Source organism: Phascolarctos cinereus, unplaced genomic scaffold (genome assembly GCF_003287225.1).
Source record: "Phascolarctos cinereus isolate Bilbo 61053 unplaced genomic scaffold, phaCin_HiC Scaffold_4;HRSCAF=312, whole genome shotgun sequence".
NCBI classification, from domain to species: Eukaryota; Metazoa; Chordata; class Mammalia; order Diprotodontia; family Phascolarctidae; genus Phascolarctos; species Phascolarctos cinereus.
The window spans coordinates 461,285,247-461,309,475 of NW_027555847.1; the positions used below are offsets into that span (position 1 = coordinate 461,285,247).

Genomic DNA, 24,229 nt, shown 5'->3' on the forward strand with positions numbered 1-24,229 from the left:
TACCACTACACTTTTTTCCATGGGTTGCCATGAATTAAAAAAAAAATCATCACCAGGTGGCCAGCCAATTGGTACCTAGGTTAGGCCTCTGAAAACAGATTCCATCTGTTAGCAGAGCCTTTCCAGAATGGTAGGACCTGCCAGAGTTTACATTCTTCTGGCACAGTCTTTGAGAACCCAGGGTCACCTCCAGGCCACAATGAGGCACTGAAGAATGTGGGATTACCTCAGGACTAGGATGACTGAAAGTAGGTAGGCTCTAAGTGGGTAAACTGGGGGTACTTAATCTTTTTTGTGTTATGTCCCTCTTTGGCAATCTAGGCAGCCCACAGACTCCTCAGAATGTTTGTCACCTACTTTAATAATTGAAGCAAATGTTAAATTTCAGTTAAATGTTAGAGAAAATAGATTTTTTTTTGGGACATGCTACTTCCATCTACCCCTGGTTAAGAACCCCTGCTCCAAAGAGAAATTAATCTTTTCCTCAAAGGAGCCTTATTGGGCTTGTCAGGGATTATCCTACTCTAGTCCCCACCAAACTGAGCTTCTGAGAAATTGCCCCACATTTCTACACATTAAGGATGGAAATTTAAAACAAAACAAAAACAAGCCTCAAATGTTCCACTCTGCCCCACCCAAGTCACCTTCTCACCCTCCCCAGTCAGTCAAGACCACTAGGTAACTTAAGATTTAAATTAAAAGATACCTGTTCTTTCACAGCACATGAAATCTAAGGGGCACCCATTGCCCCTTCTACGTTCTCTTTACCTCTCTCTACTTAGCTATTTTCAGTTTCTATCTTTCTGTTTCTTTACCTTCCTTGTTACTGTTAAAGTAGTAGTCCCATATTAAAAAAAAACCCAACAACTACACTCTCGGTGATTCTAGCAATGTTCAGGTTCTTAGTGGTTAAGTGCCCAGTTTTTTTTTGTTTTTTCTTTACCCTATTCTTGTGGGGTGAACTTCCATTGAAGCTGGCCTCCCCTTTGCTTCCTTTCCCAGCTTTCTTAGTTAAAATACACGTGCAATAGGAAAGACTCTTTTGGAGGGGATGATGAGGTGGGAAAGGGTAGTGGCAGCACAGGGATGTGCAGAGGAGCTTTAGCAGGGGGAGGATCTTGGGGGCACCGCGAGGTTCTGCCAAAGGAATGGAGGCCGATGTTTGGCACACAAGTGGTGCAGCCGCCCTGCTTCTGAAAGGGCCCGAATTGCCAAACCTAACGTTTTCTCCTTGGGCTGTAGCAACTCCCCAACTGAACGGCAGCCCCAAGTTGCCCATTGTCTCCCCTCTGTGTGCAGGCCCTCCCTCGGCTCACCCTTTCTGTTCTATTTTTTGGCACTGCCCCGGCCTGGCCGCGGAGTCATCTGTTTACTCTCTTTACACTTCCAATCGCCCATAGGATCGGACACCCTTCCTCTGCCTCGTTTTGCGCCCCCTCCCCCCTCCCGCACAATCCCCACGTTGCTTTTGCAATCCCCCCCATCCCTCTTTGGAAGGCTTGGTCGCCCAGGACCCCGCGACCCTCACCTCGCCCCCCCCGCCAGTCCAGGGTGCCCCTTCTGCCACCTTTGCCCCCTCGCAGGGGCGATGTTGCAGAGCATTGGGAGGAGGGAGGGGAGTGGGAGGGAAGTTTCCTCCTCTTGTCCTTCCCCCAGTGACAGGACTTGGCTGCTGCTCCTGCGCCTGTAGTGGGGGGGAGGAGGAGGAGGAGAGGAGGGAGGGGCTGGCGGCCTCACGGTGCCCCCTCCTCGGCTCGCTCGTTCTGTCTCTCTCTGTAAGTGAGGAGGAGAGGAGGAGGAGGGGAGTCGGGGGGAGGATCTCCATTGAAATAAACAACCAGGCAGCAGTTATTAACACGGGAACATGGCGGCCACAGCCTCCGCTCCAGCTCCAGCCGGGAAGGTCAGCGCCGTCGGCAGCCGCCACCTGACTGACTGACCGACCCACCGATTTCCCGGTAAATGCACCTTCCCAGCGCGGGGGAGGGGGAGGTGCACCGTCCCCACCTTCCGGCGGCGTCGGCGAGGGAGCCCGGGGGAGAGCCGCCCGCCCGCCGCGCGTCCCCTGTTCTCCCCTCCCGTGCTCGTCTACTCAGGACGGGTGTCGTGCGTGGGGCCCCCGCAGGGCCGCTGCATCCCGGGGCGCCGCGGAGTTGGGGAGTTTTTGTTTTGGGTTGGAGACCGGGGAGGGGGGGGAGTTCCTGGTAGAGAAAGGAACGTTCTCCCCACCCCCTTGCACACACACGCATACACGCGCGCGCACGCACACATGCACTCCCACATATGCACACACACACACGCGCGCACCTCCCTCTTATGAACTGGGACAGCGAGTCCCAGAGTGAAAGGCGGGGGGAGCGGCCCCAGCCGGGGAGGGCCCCAGCCGGGGGAAGGGGCGGCGGCGGGGCTGCGAGGGGGAAGCTGCAGCCCCGGGAGAGGAGGAGGAGGGAAGGAGGCTCACGCCGGGAGGAGGCGCCGGGCACAACCGCACGCCGTGGTCGGTGGGCAGTGAGAGCTGCAAGAGACGGGCGTCCCGGGGATGAGGGAGGTGAGATCGCGGAAGGGGCCGGCGAGGCGGCTGGGAGGGAGCCGTCGGGGCGCCGGCCAGGACCCCGGAGAAGTGCGCGGGGAGGTGTGAAGGGGCAGCCGCGGGTCGGGCTGGGGAGCGAGGCCGGGAGGCTCTGCTCTCGGGCGGAGTGGAGGGAAGGTGAGGCAAGGTTACGAGGGGAAGTTGCATCCCGGGCTGAGGGGAAGGCCGTGGGGCCGTCGGGGGAGGAGGGGAATCTGGACCCCCGGGAGGCCGAGAAGAAGGGAAGGGGGAGCGGGTTGGGCTGGGCGGGGGAGCTCTCCCGATGTGCGCAGGCTGCGGGGAAGGAGGGAGGCTGGGGCGGCGGCGGGAGGCAGATGCTCCGTGCTCGCACCCGGGCCCAGCTCGTGCCCCGCAATTAACTTTTGGGTCGGGGCTGGAGGGCCGGCAGCGGGCGCGCCGGGGCCGGGGGCGGCGGCGGCCGGAGAAGGTTCCGGGTTGGCTCGCCAGCGCCCCTCTCCCCCTGGTCCCCTGCTTCCCTCCCTTCTCCCCGCCCCTGGAGTGACTGGCCTCCGGGCCCCAGGCGGGAAGCGGGGAGGGGCCCTCACCCACACCCCGCCCAGAGCCGGGGGCTCGGCTCTCTCCCTCGGTCGGGGCTGGGGAGGGGCCTGAGCCGCCGGGCCGGTGCTCCCGCCCCCCGGCCATCCCTCCTCCCCTCCCCCTCCCCGAGTCCCGGAGGCGCCTCTCCACGGATCGGGGGCGGGGCCGGTCACTGGGTTGGTGGCCCCGCCCTCTTCCCCCGCCCCTTCGGTTTCCGGGGCCTGTGGGATGCGGGGACCGGAGCCTCTGGCTGTACTGTATGTAGCTCCTTCCTCTGAGCCTGGGGATTGGAGCCGCGACCGCCTTCCCCAGCGCACAGCCCCAGCGCCGGGAAAACTTCGCCGTTTCGGAGACTCTGACCTGACAGCCGAACTGACGAACGGACCAACCAGCCCACCCCCCCAACCTTCCTCCCTCCTCCTTCAATCTCAATCCCACTCCACCTCCCTCGCTGCCTTCCCCTCCCATCGACCCGGATCGCGCTGCGTCTGACTGATGGGGCAGCGGGCCATTCGGAGGAGGGGAGTCTGACTGACCGGGTTTTGGTGAGCCAATCGTGGGAGTGGGAGGGGGAGGGGGCGGAGCTTCCTCTGGACCAGTTAAAGAGAAGTTGCCTTGGGGCGGGGAGCCATGGAGACGCCAGCTAGAGCCTTCTTGCTCCTCTCCATGCCCAGGACTCTACCCTGCTCTTGTGTTCTGAGGCTTTAGCAATACAGCCTTCTTGTCTTGGGCAGAGGGGTTCGGGTGTACGGTGCTCAGTGTGCCGCTCTTAGTTAAAGGCGTGGACGCCTCAAGTAGGGTGAAATCCTCAGTCGTCCGGGACGTAGCATCACAGAGTGGCGTGTTAGGGATGCTCTTTAGGGAGCACGGGTTCTGGACCTCTTTTTATTTGCAGTGAGGATCCTTAAGGGTTCTGTATATCACCTCTGCCTTCTAGCTGTGCCAGCGTGTGATCATTGAAACCCATCTTTGAGGGTATCTTGATATTTAAAAAGCACTTGGGTATAATCTTAAGTCAAGATTATTTTAGAAATGCGAAGTGAAAAGTATCAGTAATTTTCGTGATCTTTGCTTGTTCATTGTTTAATTAAGCAGTCAGTTTCCAAAATTTTCCTGAACGTTGGGTGTGTAGGGATGAAACAGAGAAAAATAGAAGGTTGTGGTTTATGGTATGCATTTTATTTGGCTCCTTCTTGGGTAAACAGAATGTAGTTAGAAACCAAAGCATCACTGTGTGAAACATAAAGCTGTGGTATTTAAGGAGCAAAGCTGGTCAAAGAATATTTGTGTGTAGGGGGAATTTTGAGTAAAATGTAGTTTCCGAATTACTCCCACACTAAAGATTCTTAAAAATAAATCGTTTAAAATAGCTTTTTCCTTAAACACTGTTAAAATGTAGATCGAGTGGGTGCTTCACTAGTTTAAACAGGGCGAGAGACTTCTTTCATGGCAGGTTGTTTGTCGCATAAATGACTTAGTGACTTTTTAAGGGAGCAAAAGAATAGTGGGTCTTATTCTCCCTACAGAACACAGGTTACCCTGCAGGAATAACAGTTTTTTAAAAAAAAGACAGCTGCTCCTGCAGTGCTTGGGCTCCTGTTCTTTGTTGGTAAGGTTAGTGGCACATTTATTGAAACAGTGTTTTTATTCCCAGCTAGAGTTTGTGAAGACTTTTAATTCCAGATTTTAGGAGTTCAGAAGGTAAATAGAATTAGATCTAGAATGAATCCATTCATTCTGTGATTAGGCTACTTTAAATTTAATTGAAGAAGGTTTTAAAAAGTTTTATCTTCATGAACTTTTCTTTATCAGAATTTTATCAGAATTTTAGTACCTCTTGTCATGAACTTTACCATGAAAGAACTGAAGCAAAGCTATAGCTAAAAATACCTGCCAAACTTCTATTAATGTCTCTATTTTATTAATCCAGTTCCAAATGCAGAGTAAATAACTTCATGCAGGTTTTACATTTATGTGGAAAAGGTTAGATGTATTTTGTTGCAGTTTGTTACCTTACATTTTATTGAATAATAGTTTTTTCTCTCCCTGGTTTATACTTTTACTTGCCAACTGCTTACAGTGGTAGAGAGCAATCTATATTATTGCTTCAAATTTATCAACAATCTCCCCTACCCTCCTAACAGTTAAGTTAGTTATAGATGGTCACTGGCATGTGCCCTTTCTTCTTTACTTTCTTCCTTAAAATTTTTTTTTGTATGCTCAAGAGTAACACACTATTCATGCTTAATTCTTTACCACAATGCTTGAAAATATTTTCATTTCCTGGTGGCAGATAGTGGCAAGTCCCTTAAAGCCTCGTTGAGGGGGAAGGAACTCTTGAACATATGGAGACATCCAGAAGAGATGTGCATCGTCAGCTGTGATTCCATTGTGTGTTCTCAGACAGGATCTGAACCTTTTTTCTCCGGGGAGTTTGAGTCTTACTTAACAGGAGTTCTTTGACTTAAGATGTCAAGATACTGAAGCAGAGGGTAGGACATAGTTCACAAATTATGCGTTTAATATTTTTCTGAATGCTTTGTATTTTTAAACCTTTTGCTCAGGAAATATTATTTTTGCATTGCATTGGGTAGCATCTATTTAAATGTAAACATAAATTGTAAAATGATGCTATGGGTAAATGATTAAGTGTGGATAAAAGGATAACATTTGTTGGTTTCAATTAGTATTTTTTGTAACTGTCTACTATCCCCAGTAAACTTTTGAGGAACATCAGGGGTGTTTTTACTACACACCCAATGTTTAAGGATTCAGTAGCTTAGCTGTTTGTAATCACATCAGCTTGAAATATGAAATGATTTGACAGCTTGAATTTTTAAAAAAGTGTTGATTGTATATGGGGTTCAATGGCATTTCTTTTAAGCATTGCTTAGCTTTGGAGAAAAAAAGGTTTGTTTAAAGCAATTTTTGCTGAGAGTTTTCTAAAAGATTAAAAAAATAAGGTCTTAGTGAAATTGCCTCTTTTTTGATATTAGAACTTTATTGTGAGATGGTAGAAATTTTAAACAGCAGATGCTGAGAGCTATGATTAGCATTTGAACAAGTACTACTTTTTTCTTTTCAATTTTAGGTTTGTTATGTGAATTTTTTGTTTTGTATGTCAGTTTGTATCTTCATTGTATGCTTTATTAATTTAGAAAATTTAGCAGATTTGGGATGCTATTTTAGCACTGAAAATAACTAGTTTGATTTGTTCATTTTTAATGTAAAATAATCACATATAACATTTTATAACATAAGCCTACAAGTACACTAAGATTATAACTAGAATCTTTTCCCCTAGTGGTGTAATGATAAGACTGTATTTACATGTCAATTATGGAAGCCATTTCAGGAAAAGCAGGACAAAGTCTTCCCTTTTTTTATACCTTCTAAAGTGATCTCAAGCTGATTTGACTGCTTTGCCCATTTTACCTTTCCTTAATGTTAGAAAATGTCTTTTCTCTTCAAATTTTCCTGAAGAACAACAAAAATTGACTTTTGTTGGTTTGTTTTTATTTTTAAAGGCCTCTAAAAGGGTTTTTTTTTTACTAAGTGTATCAAGTCTTATTTATTATATTACTTTTCAAATGCTTACTAAAGTGAATCAGTCTGTGAAGCCTTCTTATAAATTTTTTTATTATGAATCCCAAATTTAAAAAGTGTAAAAATAGGGAATATTTTTACAGGGTTCTGGTCCTAATTTCTGATTGGGAGAATTTAGCTCTCTTTGTAAATATCTAGTATTATCTTACGTTGTCTTGCCAGCTGGTGTAACACTGAAAGAACTAATTGTGAGAAGCTGTGAGAAGTACTATCTTTTGATATTAAGACTGGTGATTGGAAGTAGATTATACTTTGCACCATTAGGCTAAAAATTGCATGTTTCTGGTTGATAAATAACAAAAATTTTGGCTTCTGATTGTGTATTTTAATTAAATCATTGACATTCCCAGGGAAGTTGTGTATTTTAATTAAATCATTGACATTCCCAGGGAAGTTATCAGGTAGTACCTGGATTGGCAGTTCCTGAAGGGAGGCCAAGAATTGAATGGGTACTACAGCTGTAGTGCTGGATTCCCCTTTACATACTGTTGAATTTTAAGGAAAATAAATCAACCCAAAGTTGATTTACCCAAAGCCAGAAGCTAGCTGCTATTATTTACTGATTTTGGAGGGGAAAAAAAAAAGAAAAGAAAAAAACCTTTTTTTTTTTTAACCAGGTCTCAACTGACAAAATACAGTAGAGAATTGATGCAGAATTTTGCAGTAAGTTTGGGTAAAAAAAATTTTTGTTCCTTGGTTATAGGACTTGTCTGGGGTGCTATTTTCTCTCTTGAACCTTTGAATTCCTCTTCATCCTTTAAAACCTGACTCAGAATGCCAGCCACCTCCTTGATCTTTGCACTTCTTGTCCAGTCTTCTGTAAAGATGTTACTACCCTCATGTACCTACAAAACAATTTTACAACTTTCTAATGGGCATGTTATTTAATGTATATTTGTCATATGTTTATTAGCAGAAACTCTATTAAAGCAGGAATTATTTATTGAAACTTTATGCCTTCCATAGGCCCTTGCTAGTACAGTTGCTGTGCATGCAATCAGTACTTACTGTAAAATGAATGAATGTCTGAGACCTTATCTGAACAAGAAAGGTAAACAGTCCATTTGGGCATTGTTAGCCAGTTGTCTCCAGAGGGGAAGCTGTGGCTTGACCCCAAGGGCTGTGTGATCAACTAATTGGAGGGTAGGAAGTTAGGTGGAATCTTCCCTTTGATAGCCCATCATAGAGTTCGTTTCCACCACAAGCACCACATACCCAACATAGTCTTATACTTCTTGCCTTCTGAACCAGGCTTTTGCTTCTCAGGATAGTTATAAACTAATCTTGACCTGGGTACTCAGAACAGCAGCTGTGTAGATAGCATTGGAAAAATACTGTCATTTTTATGTTCCCTCTCCCTGCCCCTTTCCAATAACCTCCCCTCTGCCAGCACCCCAGTATGCGCATTAGGATATATATTTTTTTAATGATAGGGACATTGTTGTTCAGTTATTTCAGTCGTGCTTTACTCTTCATGACCCCATTTGGGGTTTTCTTGACAAAGATGCTGGAGTGATTTACTGTTTCCTTCTGCAGCTCATTTTACATATGAGGAAGCTGAGGCAAACAGGGTTAAATGACTTGCCCAGGGTCACACAGCAAGTAAGTATCTGAAGCTGAATTTGAACTGAAGTCTTCTTGACTCCAGGAATGGCACTCTATCCACTGTACCACCTCAGTGCCCCAAATGATAGGGATGCATGGTCGCAAAGATTTGGAGACTACTGATGTAGAAAACTAGAGAAACCAGAGAAACCAAGGACATCAGAACCGATTTATTACATCACTTTATATTTCATAGTACTGGTCTTCGGGAAGTCTTTTGTTGATTTGTTTTTGCTTGAATATGTAATGTTATCTCAGTTTTGTTACTTTGCTATTCATGCCCAGGAGCTCTACTATCCTGATTATGCGGAGCCCACTCTGACTAGCTAGCTTCAGATCCACAGCAGTACTTGTCCCTGACCATCTTTCTTCCCTACTGCTCTGCCCCATTCACTGTCTTCTGCAACTATCAAGCATCTCCTACCTTTGGTCTTAGAAAGGCCATGACTTCCCAGACCAAAACAACTCTTCCCTAGCCACCACTCCTTATGTGATTTTTCTCCCTCTATTAGAATGTAAGCTCCTAGAGTGTAGGGACTGACTCTTTTTTTTTTGTATTTTGTCTTCGGAGAGTTGCCCAATTCCTGGTAGATAGTAAGACTTTAGCATTTAGTCACTCATTCTTAGTAGCTATCTGGCTATATAAAATGGATGATTATAGGAGAAATAATTGACAATTTTTTTTTCCTGATTCATTTGGATGAATGAGTGAAAAATGATTCATTTAAAATCATGAAAAAACATTTACTGTATGCAATACAGTATGTTAAAAGCTCAAGATAAAAATAGAAAAGGGAGACAATGCTTGCTCTCAAGGAGCTCATATTTTAGGGAGAAGTAAAATGTAGAACAGTTCAGCTCCCCGACAAATAGAAAGACCCAGAGAAAGTTAGAACACAGTGATAGATGGTAAAGCCCAGTGGTTTCATCCATGTAGTGTGAGCAGTCATTGTTTTTCTTGCATACATAGGGTATAAGGGAAGCCAGAGAGTGAAGGAGAATGAAAGAAAGGCAAAGAGCCAAGGCTGATTTCCTTGATTCTAAAATTTGTTTTCCAATGAAAACACAATCTACTGAAGCTATTTTAATTGTTCAGTGAAAAAAAAGTTTTGATTTGGGTTCAGGTTGTGGTATGCTTTTGTTCAGAATTACATTGCTTTTTTCCCCCATAGCATCTTAGAATTAGACCTACATATGAACAGAAATCCTTAAAATTTACTTAAATTATATGATTTTTTTGCTACAGCTTTTATATAAAATACTCTCCTGACACCTCATTTTGGAATGCTCTGGTCAAGATGGCTTTTTTGGATGTCCCTTGCCCAGATCCCATAACTTTAGGAGGCTATCCATTCATGAGTTTACCTTTTTTGTGGGCTCCCTGTGACTTTTGACCATTGACTGATTCCACAGTCTACACCAAAATGAGGTAAACAAGATTGGCCTTTCAATAACCTTTCCCTTGGAATATTCACCTTTCTGGTGTATTTTGTGTATCTGTATTCTGGTTCTGAGCAGTGTTTAGTACTACTAAGAGGCCTGGAAAATAGTAGTGGTCAGTTTTACTGGGTGCCTCCACTTAACAGGAGGACTCTTCGAGTAATAAGAGTCTTATGAGCAGAGCTTAGAGGAAAAAAAGTCATGAACTTGACTAGTGAAGAATTACAAACATCTAAAGGATTGTTAAATTTTGCCAGTTCCCCCAGAAAGGAGAGAACAAAGCAGGTGCAGGAAGAATTAAAAATTAGATCCTCAGTCTACTTGTATAGTGCATAAAATTGATGAATAGATACAGACTCTCACAGCTCTGCAAATGGATATGATTATATTCACTTGGCAAGGTTATCTCCTAGAGAGTTCTTATCTGCAAGCAGAACAACACCTTTACAGATCCGTCTGAAAAATTGGAAGAGTAGGCTATCCCCTTTAACAATATAGTAACAATTAGGAAGTTCTTCCTTGCGCTTTTGATGTTTAAGAGTTAAAATCAGAACCATAGTGTAGTGTATTAATTTGGTCTTTTGCAATGAATTAGTAGTAAGGCAATAGGTGATTTTAAAATTATTAAATTATTTTTATTGTTATTAAAATTATTATGATTATAACATTTTAGTTTTCTTTTGGCATAATAGTTAGCTATAAAAGTAGGTAAAGATTTCTTTAATAATTGCTTTGCAGTTTTGGGGGCAAATGTATATTTTCCTTAGTGGAGAATAGATAACTTAGTATTGAGATAGGTGTTGCACTCTCATAAAAGGCTGCAGATGTATTTAGTAGTGTGACTTCTGCTTTGTTCTACTCGATTGTTTGTAGTGAGCTTCTGGTGAACTGTTTGACCTAAGCATACATAGGAATCACTACACTATTTTAATGTTCAAATTTCAAGAGACCAAGAACCTGTTGCTGGAGATGAAAATAGATTAAATTATTATTACTTATTTAAATAAGTTCATTAGAACTATGATTACAAAGTATTTTTGGCACAGTTTAAACAGATTATTGATGGCTGCTACTCATGCTGATGACCACCCTGCATCCATCCGGGTACTTGTCAAAGGAGAATTGCATTTTCTGGCTTACTCTTGACATAATTATGACTAGTAAAAGGAATCCATTTTCCTCGGTGCAGTATCACAGGTGTATTTAGCTGGCTGCACTGTTTGTCATTTCTTTTGGTAATTTTTTTGAGTGATTAAACATGAAAATACTTTCCTTGTTCTTGTTGCAATAATATTTGAAGCATAAATGTAAAATTGATAAAGAGATTAATATTACCCTTTCTCTGATTTACTAATTCTTTTTAGATAATATGCTATAGTGGTGTAGTTGATTTGGATTTGGAAGAACTGAGTTCTAGTCCCAACTCTGCCCACTTATTGATTTTAGGCAAGTGGCTTATCCTTTCTGGGTGTCACTGTTCTCATCTATAAAATGGAAATAATAACACTGGCTCTGCCTTCCTCTCAGGGTTTTTGTGAAGCTCAGTTGAAGGAACTAGTTAGTATTTTCTAAAACATCAGTAGCGTGTAAATGTCAGTATTAATCATAAGAGCTTTAATTGTTTTGTTATTGTTGTCAAATAAAAATAATAGTGTATCATAAGTAGAACCCAATAATTCATGTGTAAGAGAAAGGTTTCAGGTCTCCAGAGTTAAATACACATGAAGAATTTAGACAGTTACTTGGATAATTACAGTCATATGTAAGTTAAATCTTATTCACCTTCTACCCTTTGAAATTACAGAATTGGAAAGGGCAGTTTCTGTTTCGCACCTTGAGAGTGATACGTTGTTTGAAGGCATCTTTCTTTCCTTGAGCAGGGAAAGGTTTTTCTTTTTCTTGCTTTTCTTCCTGTCTTTCTTTTCTCCTTCCCTTCTGTCCCCAAGATTGTACATGGTGGTGGTGTCTTAATCTTTGTTGGAGAAGAGGAAGAAAATTATTTCTGTTCCTTTTTGTTGTTACCACCAAACCTTGTCAAGGCTGACAAAGATCCAACACTTGGCTATCTCATGAAACAGTTTTGATACATGATAAGCTTTTATTTGGCCAATCACTATCCATTAAATAAGCCTTTAGGTTCAGAACAGAAAGCTAACATAGGTATAATCTATTAATTTCCTGATTATTGTTGGTTGCTAGACAACTGTGTCCCAGCACACTCTGGCATTGGTGTTTATTACTAAAGTGCCTCCTGTTCCTCTCTTCTACTTAAAGTTATGATTACAAACTGCATAGTTGTTCCTGGACAAAGATGTCCAGGGAAAAGACCAGTAATTTCAAATAACAAAAACAGTACAAAAATACATAAAAGAGAAAGTTAGCAATGTGAAAGTAGTTTTAGACTGGTGAATATGATGACCAAATTTCTAAAGCTTTAGGAATCCCTGCCTCTACAGAGTTTTTGGCAATGTGTTATATTTTATCTTTCTGTAATTCTTAGTATAGGATAATAGAATCATAGCCTTAGAGCTAGAAGGGAACCTAGAGGTCCTCTGGGCCAACACTCCTCCCTCCTCATTTTACAGCAATGAGGAAACTGAGGTCTACAGTGTTTTACTATTTTAAATAGCATCAATGATAACATTTTTTTAGATGAGAAAATAATTTTCTTTTAAAAAATTTAAGAGACTGCTTTTTAACATTCATTTTGTTATGTCTAAGGCCCCAAATGTTTTCTAGAACAACAAAAAATTCCATATCCAGTGGTAAGAACAAGATTATCTTAATAGACATTGGTTTCTATATTGGACTTTAATTCATTGTTTCTCTTAGTTTTGTGCCTGGATCATCACTGGATTCATGAGTTGGTATGGTAATGGATTGAGAACAATACTCTAAATTTACTTAAGGGATGATGGTTTTCAAGCTATCAGTTTATAGATTTAGAGTTTGAAAGGACCGTAGTCATTTGGTCCATTCATAAGGAAATTGAGGCATAGAGAGGTTAAGTGATTTGCCCAGGGTCGTAACATGCAGTTATAAATTGAGCAGGGAGTTGAACTCTGGTTCTTGGATTCTGTGTCAAGTACTCTTTCCCACTGCATCCACCCTGACTTCTGAAGATATCTCTGTGATATTAATGCTAACTAAAAAGGGCAACAGCATGGTTAATAGATCATGGACTTGGAATGAGAAGACCTGGGTTAAGTCTTGACTTGGCCATATGGAAAAGGCACTTAATTTCTGACCCTCAATTTACAAATGAGGACAGTTGTGCTCTCTATATCAAAAGGTTTTTAAGGCTCAAATGAGATAATGTAAAGGGCTTTTTAAACTTTTAAGCCATCATCATCATTATAAACAAAATCAAACTTTTCCCTATTGTGGTACAAAACCAAGGTTTATCCACATCTGGAATATGGTATACTTCTTGTGATCTCACCTCAAAAAATTCTTTAAGGAGCAAAACAGGACTATTAAAATTTTAAAGGGCAGGAACTAGCGCATATGAGCTGAGAACGTTCAGTTAATTTAATGGAAGATGGATTGACAGAAGTTAGCAGCACAAACAGAACATTGCAGGGAAACATCTTTTGAAGCTTCATTTAAGGAAAACAACTATGTCCTTCTATAACATTTCTTGATGCAAACTGTCAGAAGCAGCATACTACTAAATAAAGAGTGGCCAGTTCCATAAACAGGGTTATGATTTGTATATGGAATAATTTGCTGAACATTATTATTATGTGTAGTTTCATGATGTTGTAGTGAGTATATATACATTTTAAAGCCAGTAGACAAATAAAGGAAAGAGTGGAGCGTAGTGGAATGAGTCCGGGATTTGAAATCTGAGGACCTAGGTTTTTTTAATTCATCAACAACTACCACATATTGTTTTTAAGGTTTCTCAGTTACTTTACATAAGTTATATTTCAATTAATTCTCGGAACAACTGTCTGAGTAAAGTACTACAGGTGTTATTTACGTTTTACAGATGAGAGAACTAAGGCTCAGGGGTTAAATAATTTGCCCATGGTCTAAAAAGTTAGTAAATATTATGAGTCCATGTATTCCTGGCTTGCCATCATTCTATCCATTTGTTGCTTACTAGCTTTGTGATCTTGGACAAGTAAATAAAATTATTAGCATCAGTGTCCTTATTTGAGAAATAAAAGAAACTACATAATTCTGAGGTTCCCTCTAGCTTCTATCTGTGCTCATGTGAAATGGTGAGAACCTGGCAAATGATGTGAACTGGCAAACTTAAAGTTGCAATCGCAGGGTACATAGTACATGAATACTCTTAAATGTAGGTGGGGAGGTGCCTTTGCTTAGGACATGGAGTGGAAGTGTGTGTGGAGGGAAGGAGGTGATAGCAGTTAAGAGTTGCATAGGAGGGTGCACTGGGCAGGGAGCCAGCTCTATTTGTCGTTTCCTCTTGCCTTCTTCCTTCTCTGTGCCTTTGCCTGAGATACTGTTCGTTTTTGTATATTGAAATCCTTTCCTTTAAGGCTCAATTCAGATGCTATTTCTTTCATAAAGCCTTTCTTGATCCTAATCCTCCAACTTTTCTTCCCTCCCCATCTCCCCTTTCTTAACTTTGTACTCCTTTTGCTTTTCATTTTAGCTATTTGGGTGAAATCTTTGTATCCTCCAAGTCTAGCTCGAGTGCCTTGTATAAAATAGGTGCTAATGTTTGTTAGGACTAAGCTGGGAGAGGTAGTGATGGTAACTCTCCTGTAGTGCTTTTGAGGGAAAAAAACTCCCAGGGCAAAGTTATAAAGGGTATGCCCATTTGGTGACTCTTCTGCTTAGTTTTAAATGGCCATACCCTGGGAACTTCTACTTCTCTCTTCATCTGAAATCCCCTTGGCATCATTTCCCACTCGCTCTTTTCCTTTAGTATTTGATGATGAAGTAGCCTTTCTCACCAAAGCCGTAATACCTATCTGTGCCTGTGAGCCCATTTCCTCCCAGCTTCTCCAATGGATTGCCCCCTGAATCACTGCTTGTGATCTTTAGCATCTTTCTATTTAGTGCTTTCAAAATGCCCATCGCCCCCATTCTGAAAAAATCCTTCCCTAGACCCTACCGTCCCATCCCCTTCTCAGCTAAACTCCTAGAAAAAGTACTCTAAATAAGTTCTCTCCTTATACCTGAAATCTTTGCAATCTGATTTTTCCCCTTTTCCCCTTTACTGAACAGAAACTGTTCTCTTCAAAATTATCAGTGATCTTTAAATTGCTAAATATGCTGGTCTTTTTTCCTCTGTTGTCTTCCTTCTTGACTGCTCTGACATATTTTTACTTCCTCACTGCATTTGGGTATTATTGCATTTGGTATCTGTCTGTACTCCTGAATCTCTTTTGCTGGCTCAGTTGTCCATATTGCCATCCTCCTTCTGCTTGACTATGGGTTTTTCCCAAGGTTCTTTCCTTGGTCTTCTCTCTCTGTCTTTCCCCTTCTATCTCTTCCCTTCTCTTCCCTCCTCCTGGTTTCTGTGATAGTATTTTCTTCTGGTTGTTATATTTGTCTAACTCCTCAATCTCTTTTTCGAGATTGTTACAGACTTTAACTGTTCGTTTTCCCAAGTTTATTTCTTGGCCTTCTTTCTCTCCCTCTTCTTTTTCTATCCCTCTCATTTTTTCCCTTTCTCCCTCTTCTTTCCCTCCCTCATCATTAGCTCCTATGCAGATGACTCATAGATAAAAAAAAATTAATATTTATATAGCACCCAGTGTGTGGCAGACAGCTAATTGCTTTACACAATTATTGTCTCATTTGATCCTCACAGCAACCCCAGAGGAAGTTGCTTATCCCCATTTTACAGGTGGGAAAACTAAGGCAAATAGCAACTTGCCCAGTTTCATACAGCTAGTAAATGTCTGAGGCCAAATTTGACTTTAGAGCTTCCTGACTCCAGACCCACTGAGTTCCTTGTCACCCAGCTGCCCCATTTAGTGGAGCTATATATCCTGCTCTGCTCTCTCCCTTAAGCTTCATTCTCAAATTACTGACTTTCTTTAGACCTTTTCAAACCAGGTATTCTGGAGATAGCTCAAACTCAACATGTCTAAAACAGAACTCATTTATCTTTCCCTTAAAACCCCCACCTCATCTAGATTTCCATATTTCTTTTTGAAGGCACCACCATTTTTCAGTTTCCAAAGTTTGTAACTTTGGCATTATTACTGTCTTTCTCCATTCTCTGTTATTTCATATTCAGTCATTTACCAAATCTTGCTGTTTCTACCTCCATAGTCTCTTTTGTATCTGATAACCTCTCTCCACATAGTGATCACTCTAATTTAGACCTTCATCTCTTATCACCTGCTAAATGGCCTCCTAATTGGAGGCCTGCCTTAAGTCTCTTCCTACTAGCCAAACCATCCTCCATGCTGCTGCCAAAATATTTTTACTTAAATATAGATATGACTATGTCGTCCCTTTGCTCAGTCTGCTCTACTGTCTCTCTATTGTCTCTAGGATCAAATAAAAACTACAGTTTGACTTCAAAAGTCCTTTTCAACCTGACTCAAACCTATGTTTCCTACCTTATTTGTACTCCCTTTCTTGTGTCCTTTGGTCAGCTAAACAGGCATCCATTCTCTTCCTCACAAGTGTGCTCCATCTCCTTTATTTGAGCCTTTATGTTGACTGTCCTCTGTGCTTGTAATGGGTTCTCTTTTCACCTCTGCCTCATAAAATCCCTGGCTTCCTTTAGGATGCAGCTGAAGCACCACCTTCTGCATGAAGTCTTTCCTAATCCCCCCTATACCTGATTGCATGTGCCTTTCCTTTTTAATTACCTTGTGTGTAATATTTTTCTTACATATTTATATAATTACGTGTTCTTTCCTCCAATAGAACTTAAACTCTTGAGGGTAGAGATTGTTTTCATTCTTTGTATCCCCAGTGCCTGGTATAGAGTAGGCATATATAAATGCTTGTTGACTCACTGAAATGTATCTAAAGGGTCTGCAGTCTATTGGTATGTTACTTGAATTACTTAGGTAATTTCATTATTTATCTCCTCTTAGATTTTGGAGATGAGACTATTGATTTGTCATTAATTAATGTAGGAGTTTTTAACCTGTGGTCTGTGAGCTTATTTTTTTATAAATACCTTAGTAACTCTTTTAATATAATTGGTTTCCTTTGAAATCTGTGTATTTTATCTTATATATTTCTTATATTCTAATAAGGGGTCCATGTCACCAAAAATGATTAGCCCTTGATTTAATGATTGGAATATCTTGCTTTCTTAGCACTGTGATGTCATCCGGTTTCCCAATTTTAAGTATTATTTTAGAATGACGCCTTTGAATTGTTATTGATTCATAGGCTGGTTCTTACTTTGGTATTTGAGACCTTCAAAAATGTTATTCCTTTCTTGATTGTTTTAATTTAAAAATTTTGGCAATATTTCTCACCATTCCCCTAGCCGAATTGGTCCACTTCTTGTCATCCCTCCTACCCCTTCTCCCCCCCCAAATATTATGTACCTTTATTGCTTGCTTGTGTTCTTTCCATTGTCAGATTTGATTATTGTCACTTCCTTGCTCAAGAATCTTTCGTGGCTTCTTATTGTCTTTAGATTAAATTTCAGTCTCCTAATCCTGCCTTTCCAGACTTAATTCACATTTCTGTCTGAATATAGTCTATATTTGAGCCAAAATGGCCTACTTTTTATTCTCTTGAATGCATTCCGTCTCCTACCTTAGTGCTTTTCCTCTGCAAATACCGTTTCCTGGAATGGATTCCTATCTTCCACTCCTTTGCCTCTTAGAATACTTAGCTTCTTTGAATATTCAGATCAATGATACCTCATACTGGAAGCCTTTCCTAGTTCCTCTAGTTGTTCTTTCCTTCTTTAAATTATCTTTTATATATATCTATATAGCTGTTGTCTCCTGCAGTAGGTTAGTTTTTTGAGGGCAAGGGAATGTTTTATGTGTTTATTCCCAGGACCCAATGTGGTGCTTCGAAAAGAGTAGGTAGGACTAACAAATGTTTGTTGCATTGAAATGGTATCTGCTCACTTGGTTTCCTGTCTGTTGAAATCCTACCCATGCTCCAAGGCCCTGCTTAAATCTCATTATTCATAATAACATTTATAACCCGCTGCCTAGAATTGCAGTCACTTGTGTATATTTCTTATCTTTCCCAAGAGATCATAAACATCTAAAATACAGGAATTGTTGTATTTTCTACAATTTTGTGTAATTCACAGTACCTTGGACATAGAAGGATAAACTTTATTGGCTAAATGAATGCTGTTAAACAGAGAACCTTTTGTATTGGGAAAATGCCATAGAAAAAGACTGTCAAATTCAAAAAGTTTTTTTTACATGGAGATGTAGAGGAAATTACCTTTTTGGGTTTAAGCCTCCTAGGATCCCACCTTTATTTTTTGAATTACCTTCTTAGTTGTAAAAAACAGAATGGGCCAAGAATACATCAGAATCAAGATTCACAATCACATGCAAACCAAACTTCATGCTGGAAAGCCTGATGGATATCAGGATCCACAGAGTTGGAATTAGCAGTAGGCAAGGTAGATAGTTCCATAGTCCAACTTTGATCTGATATTATTAGTTTTTATAAAACATTTTAAAAAAATTTTCCTTTGTAAAGTAAATCAAGGCAAGACAAGGAATGTGGTAGATAATAACACAAATTTTCAATTCTTTTGTAGGACATATAAATTCTTTGTCCTTGTTCTGGGAATTGGGGGGAAGTGTATCTGTTGGCATCAGATAATATCTAGTACTTCATTGTGTGCTATGCTGGGTCCTGTACAAGTGGGCAACTAGGTGTCATAGTGGGTGGAGTGCTAGGCCTGGGCTCAGGAAGACTCTTGATGAGTTCAGATCTGGCCTTAGATACTTCCTACTACCTGTGTAACCCTGGGCAAGTTCCTTAACCTTTTTGCCTCAGTTTCCTCATTTGTAAAATGAACTGGAGAAAAAAATTGCAAGTACTCCAGTATGTTTGCCAAGAAAACCCAAATGGGGTCACAGAGAGTTAGATACAATTGAAACAATTGAACAACTACAACTTCATTGTATAGTATGCTGGGCCTCACTGTACAAGTGAGTACAGTAGCCATTGATGATCCTTGGCCTTTAGGAGTTCATAATCTCTTTCTGCCATATTAAAGATTATACTCTGGTAGCAGCTATTACACAATCTAGGATTTATATCTTTATATAAGATCTTCATAACCTTTTCAGTGTGAGGAAACAGTTCTTTGAAATAAAATCCCATATAAAAGGAAGTTAACTTCAGTGGCTTCCACTAACCCCCAAACATGAAGATTTAGCCTTTAGCTTTTGCCTCTTTGATAAAAATTGAGTATACTTTGGGTTCAAGCCTATTAGGAACACCAGATTTTCCCCAGCAGTCTATTTGGACATTGTGGTGAAAAGAGCAATTAACAATCCCAGTTTATAGTGGAAAGAGGAGAAAAGGGCAAAGAAAACCTTGGGGAAATATAGTAGCTCTGGAAAGGTAATAAAACAACACCAAACCTGAAGAAACTGTACCAGGCTTGGCACTTTAAATGCTCCCATTGAAGAGGTAATAAAAAAAAAAGAGAGAGAATGAAAGCATCACTTGAAGGGCAGATATCTCAATGGGCAAATAATGAAATTCTACAAATACCCAAAGAACAAAGACTTTTACAGTCCACATATAATATAAATGTGGCATTAGCTATAAAAAATACCACAGGCCAACCTCTAAATTACTATAGCTCAGAGTAACTTCTTTTTGTACAATTGTTTTATTTGCAAAATAAGACATCTGTTTAATAAAAGTGTTTAATTTTGCCACGAACCATGGTTTCTCATCTGTTCAATGAGGCAGTTGAACTAAATGATTTCCAAGGTGTGACTCTTAATATAATATGAGTATATGAATTATGTCAGACAATAGAAGTTCCTACTAGATGGGAAACCAGAGTGACTCTTGCAGATCTGTTGTGTTTTCCAGTTGTTGGAGGAGTGTGATATCATGTTTCTCTAGCCCTGAAATGATTTTAGGTTCATTAATGTATCACAAAGATTATATGGTATTCCTAATCCTTTAAAGAAAGAAATTTTATGTTTCATAAGTTTTATTGACTGGAACATTGGTTCCTAGGTTATTTTGACCAAGGACACTCTTGACATGTTACTAAATTGTTTATCCATTTCTATTTATATGCCCGAGTTTTTCCAAATGTATTAGGTAATGGTCTGTAAATCTATAAGTTCTAAACATATACTAGAATATTATTAATGATGATTGTTACATGGTAAGGTTATTAGTATTTAGTAGCACTTTAAGATTTGCTTAATTTAATAGAGCTTGTGTAGTTTGCAGAAACTATTTTCCTCAAAACAGACTATGTAGTGAAAGTTATTTTCATTTTACAAATTGAAGTTCAGAAAAGCTAAGTGACATTTATTAGAATGACAGAAGTAGGAAGTGGATGAACCAAGATTTGAATTTAAATCATCCCTCTCTAATTCCAGTAGCTCTTAAGAGTCTGCTTATAAAAGGGGACCGTACTTTAAGAAAAAATGCATTTTATTGATAGTGTGGTTTTCCACCACCTACATTTCCCAACATATTCCATCTCTCCCTACCCCAAGATATGCGTTATAAAGAACTTAAAAAGTCTGGAATTATGTGTATTGTTCCACACCCATCATCTCCTCTCTCTTGAAAGTACTAGGAAGAGATGTGTTCTTATATCTTTTCTTTGGGCTGAGCTTGGTCATTATAATTTCACACCTTAAACTTTCAGTTACTTTGTTCCTTCCGTTTCCTTTGTTGACATTGTATAGTGCAAAGGTATCGTATTTGTCCCTAGAGTGCAGCCTAGACCAGATTAAATATAATTAGGAAATATTTAATAAAATAAAAAATACAGTAAAACATAGATAATGTTAATTTGTGGTTTTCTAAGCCAGTATGTACCCACAGGAATCTGTTTCTGTTTGAGTTTGGCACCACTGGTATAATGCCTCTCTTTTTTTACGTAATCATCATTTTTTATGGTTCAGTAATACTCCATTGGGTTTATGTTCAGTTTAGTCCTGGATTAGTGTTAGTACTCAGCATAGTGCCTGGCACATAGTAAGTGCTATATAAATGTAACCTATTAGTATTATTAGTGTGAATAATGAATCCCCAAAGTGGTACATTATCAGAATTCTTACTACTTATTTCCAGTGAGCTATAGCCAATAACCATATTTCACATAAAAGTAACTTTCAACACATACAACAATTTGAGAATTCTTTATTCACATTATTTGGGATGTAGTTGTTCCTCAGCTTGTGTAGCCATTCTCCCAAATAATGGTCATTTGCTTTGCTTCCAGTTCTTTGCTGTTAAATTTAGATAATATTTAGATGATAGAATCCTTGAAAGTTTTTTTCTTGGTACATTTGTAGGTATCCTTGCCTGGGCACCCCCTGCGGGTGACCCCCCCATCTGACTCAGACTTCAAGAGTATCTATCTTCTACAACTGATTGGTTAGTCTGAATGAACATTGTATTTGTTCAAGATGCTGTGGTAATAGTAGCTAACATTTATATGCACTTCAAGATTTGCATGGTGCTCCACATACCTTACTTAATCCTCACAGTAGTCTAGTGATCTAGGTGCTCTTGGTATCCCCGTTTTACTAAGGAGGAAATTGGGGCTGTGACTTGCCCAGGATAACAACATTAAATATTTGAAGCAAGATTTGAACTAGGGATTTTTCAGACTCCACGTTCAGCAGTCTATCCACTGTACCATTTACCTGCTTTTTGCTATTACGGGCTAAGAGAACTACAAATAACACTTTCTGCCCTCCTTTAAGGAAGAATTGCTAATGGAGAAGCTTATTATGATGTAAGCTTTTCTGTCCTAGGAAAAAGATTTTTCCATTCAGGCAGAGCATCTCCATTTAGCAGATGGATGGGGGAGAGAGAGAGAGAGAGAGAGAGACAGAGACAGACACACAGACACAGACAGAGAGCGCTTTCTTTCATGGTTTATTTAGAAGGCCCACCCTTAGTTACTCTTTGGGAATATAGCTATTCAGAAATAAGTTTATTGGAGAGAATTCATGCTGAAATTCTTGAGTGAGACCATCTCCCGTAATTAATTAAATAAATCATTATAATTGATCAGAATTTATTTTAAATCCTAGTATTTTTTTCTTTTTAACTTGTTTTCTCATTGAGTGCTTTTACCCTTCAAATTATGGCCAGCCTCTCCTTGATCTCTTGTGTCCACTGTAGAAATATATTATTCCTGCAGCTTAGTGAACTCTCAGTGGTTACTCAGCCTTACTTAGGAAGTGCTTTCCTAAATATCACCTAGAATGTTTCTATAATATTAAATGCTAGAGAGCCCCCACTGCTTAATAATTAATTCAGTGGAGAAATACTATTAAGGAGGTCCTTAAAGTTGTTACAGAGGCTTCAGTGTAGAACCCAAAGAAAGCAAGGAGAAATAACTCAGGAGTTCAAATAGTGCTAAATAGCCTTTTTAGTTCGCAACTTTAGTTTACACCTTTTTTTCCCCCCCAGAGGTGTAAGGGTGGGACAGAGGAATAGTGTGAAGGCAGAGCATTGGGGTTACAGACTGCTGTGGAAAGCTTAACCTGTGTGAAAAATGCAATTTACTTTCTTAAGAGAAAAGTAGAGATCTAGAATTTTTATTTTCTGTGCAGTTTAACAAAATCTTCTAATAACTTTTGGTCATAAATAATGCAAATAATTATTTTTATAGAATCAGTATTTCAAACTGAAAGTTTAGGTGCATTCTGAAAGCAGAACAAAAACATCTGGAACAAACAAATTTTGGGGGGTATAATGCAATAGCAGTAATTTTGTATATAAAAATTTGGAGAACTTAAAATGTAGAACAAGTTGACCAGAAAAGAGTGTGGAATCATTTTGGAGGAAATGCTTAAGAATATAATATATAATTGTATTTCAGAATGGTTTTCCATTGTTAATTGATGGCATTCTGTTTTCTTTTTTGGAGGGAGGAGGCCATAAAGGGTAGAATGTCAATAAACATTTATTAAGTGCCTGGCACAATGTAACTACATGTTTACTATGTGCCAGACACTGTTCTAAGCTTTGGAGATACTAAAAGAGGAGCTTAAGTTGTAATGATGGAAGCAACATGCAAACAAATATATTTTTTTAAAAAAGCTTTATTCAGGATAAATAGGAAATAGTTAATAGGAGGCACAGAAATTAAGAAAGGTTGGAAAAGGCTTCCTGTAGAAGATGGGATTTTGGTTGGAACTTAAAGGAAGCCAAGGAAGTCAGTAGGCAGAGTTGAGGAGGAAGAGTATTCTAGGCATGGAAGACAATCATAGAAAATTCCTCAGAGCTAAGAGATGCAGAGTCTTATTTGTGAAAGAGAAAGCCAGTGTCACAGGATGGAAGAGAACATGGCAGGAGTAAGATGGAAGAAGACTGGAAAGATAGGAGGGGACTAGGTTATGAAGGGCTTTGATTGTCAAACAAATTTTGGAGGTGACAGGGAGCTGTTGTTGAGTTATTTCAATCATGTCTGACTCTTTGTGACCCCATTTGAAATTTTCTTGGCAAAGACACTGGAGTGATTTGCCATTTCCTTCTCCAGCTCATTTTACAGAAGAGAAAACTGAGGGAAGCAGCTTAAGTGATTTATCAAGGTCACAGACCTAGTAAGTGTCTGAGGCCAGATTTGAACTTACAGAGATTAGTCTTCCTGACTCCAGGCCTGGCACTCTATCTACTGTGCCACCTAGCTGCCCACAACAAGGAACCGCTAGAGTTTATTTGCAGGAAAGTGATATCATCAGATCTGTGCTTTAGGGAAATCACTTTGGTGGCTGAATGGAAGATGGTTTGGAGTGGGGAGAGACTTGAAAGCAGTAAGGCCTATAAGCAGACAGGAACAAAGACTATTTTTAAAACTTGAGGATGGGTGAAAGTAGTTTTAGGGTTAGTTGGGAAGAGTTTTAAGAGTCCTTGAAAATGCAACTAAAAATACAGATCACTGGGAATAGTGCAGAAAAAAAATAGGTTAGGAAAAGCCCTATAAGTTAGAGTTCTAGAAAGTGACATTAGGTAAAACCTCAGCTATCCATGTTCATGGGCTCTTGACATTCTCTCATCCATCACTATTAAGATTCCACCTTTCGTTCTCCTTTGTATCCTAACCCTATTGGTGTACCTTCCCACTCTCTCCACTCCCTTCACCCCTCAGTTTTTCCTAGCTAGTATCATCACTCCTGTCACTGATGTTGTCCTGCCTCAACTACCACCATCCTTTGCCTTTGCTTCTACTCAAGTGCTACTGAATAAAGATGGAGAAAATATCGAAACTGTGCTAGGTCCACTAGGAATTTGTTATGTTATCTCAATTGGGCCCTTAATCTTTTACGCTTCCTAATTGGATCA

At 40.2% G+C, this 24,229-nt stretch overlaps 1 protein-coding gene across 1 annotated transcript in view; it reads left to right on the top strand.

Annotated features, from left to right (window-relative positions):
- The first annotated feature begins 1,728 nt into the window (after positions 1-1,728).
- The window catches only part of NCOA2 (nuclear receptor coactivator 2), a 302,914-nt gene continuing 280,413 nt past the window's right edge, over positions 1,729-24,229 (top strand). Inside the window, 1 exon segment of the mRNA XM_021002193.2 lies at positions 1,729-1,958. The gene's annotated coding sequence lies outside the window, so the exon portion shown is untranslated.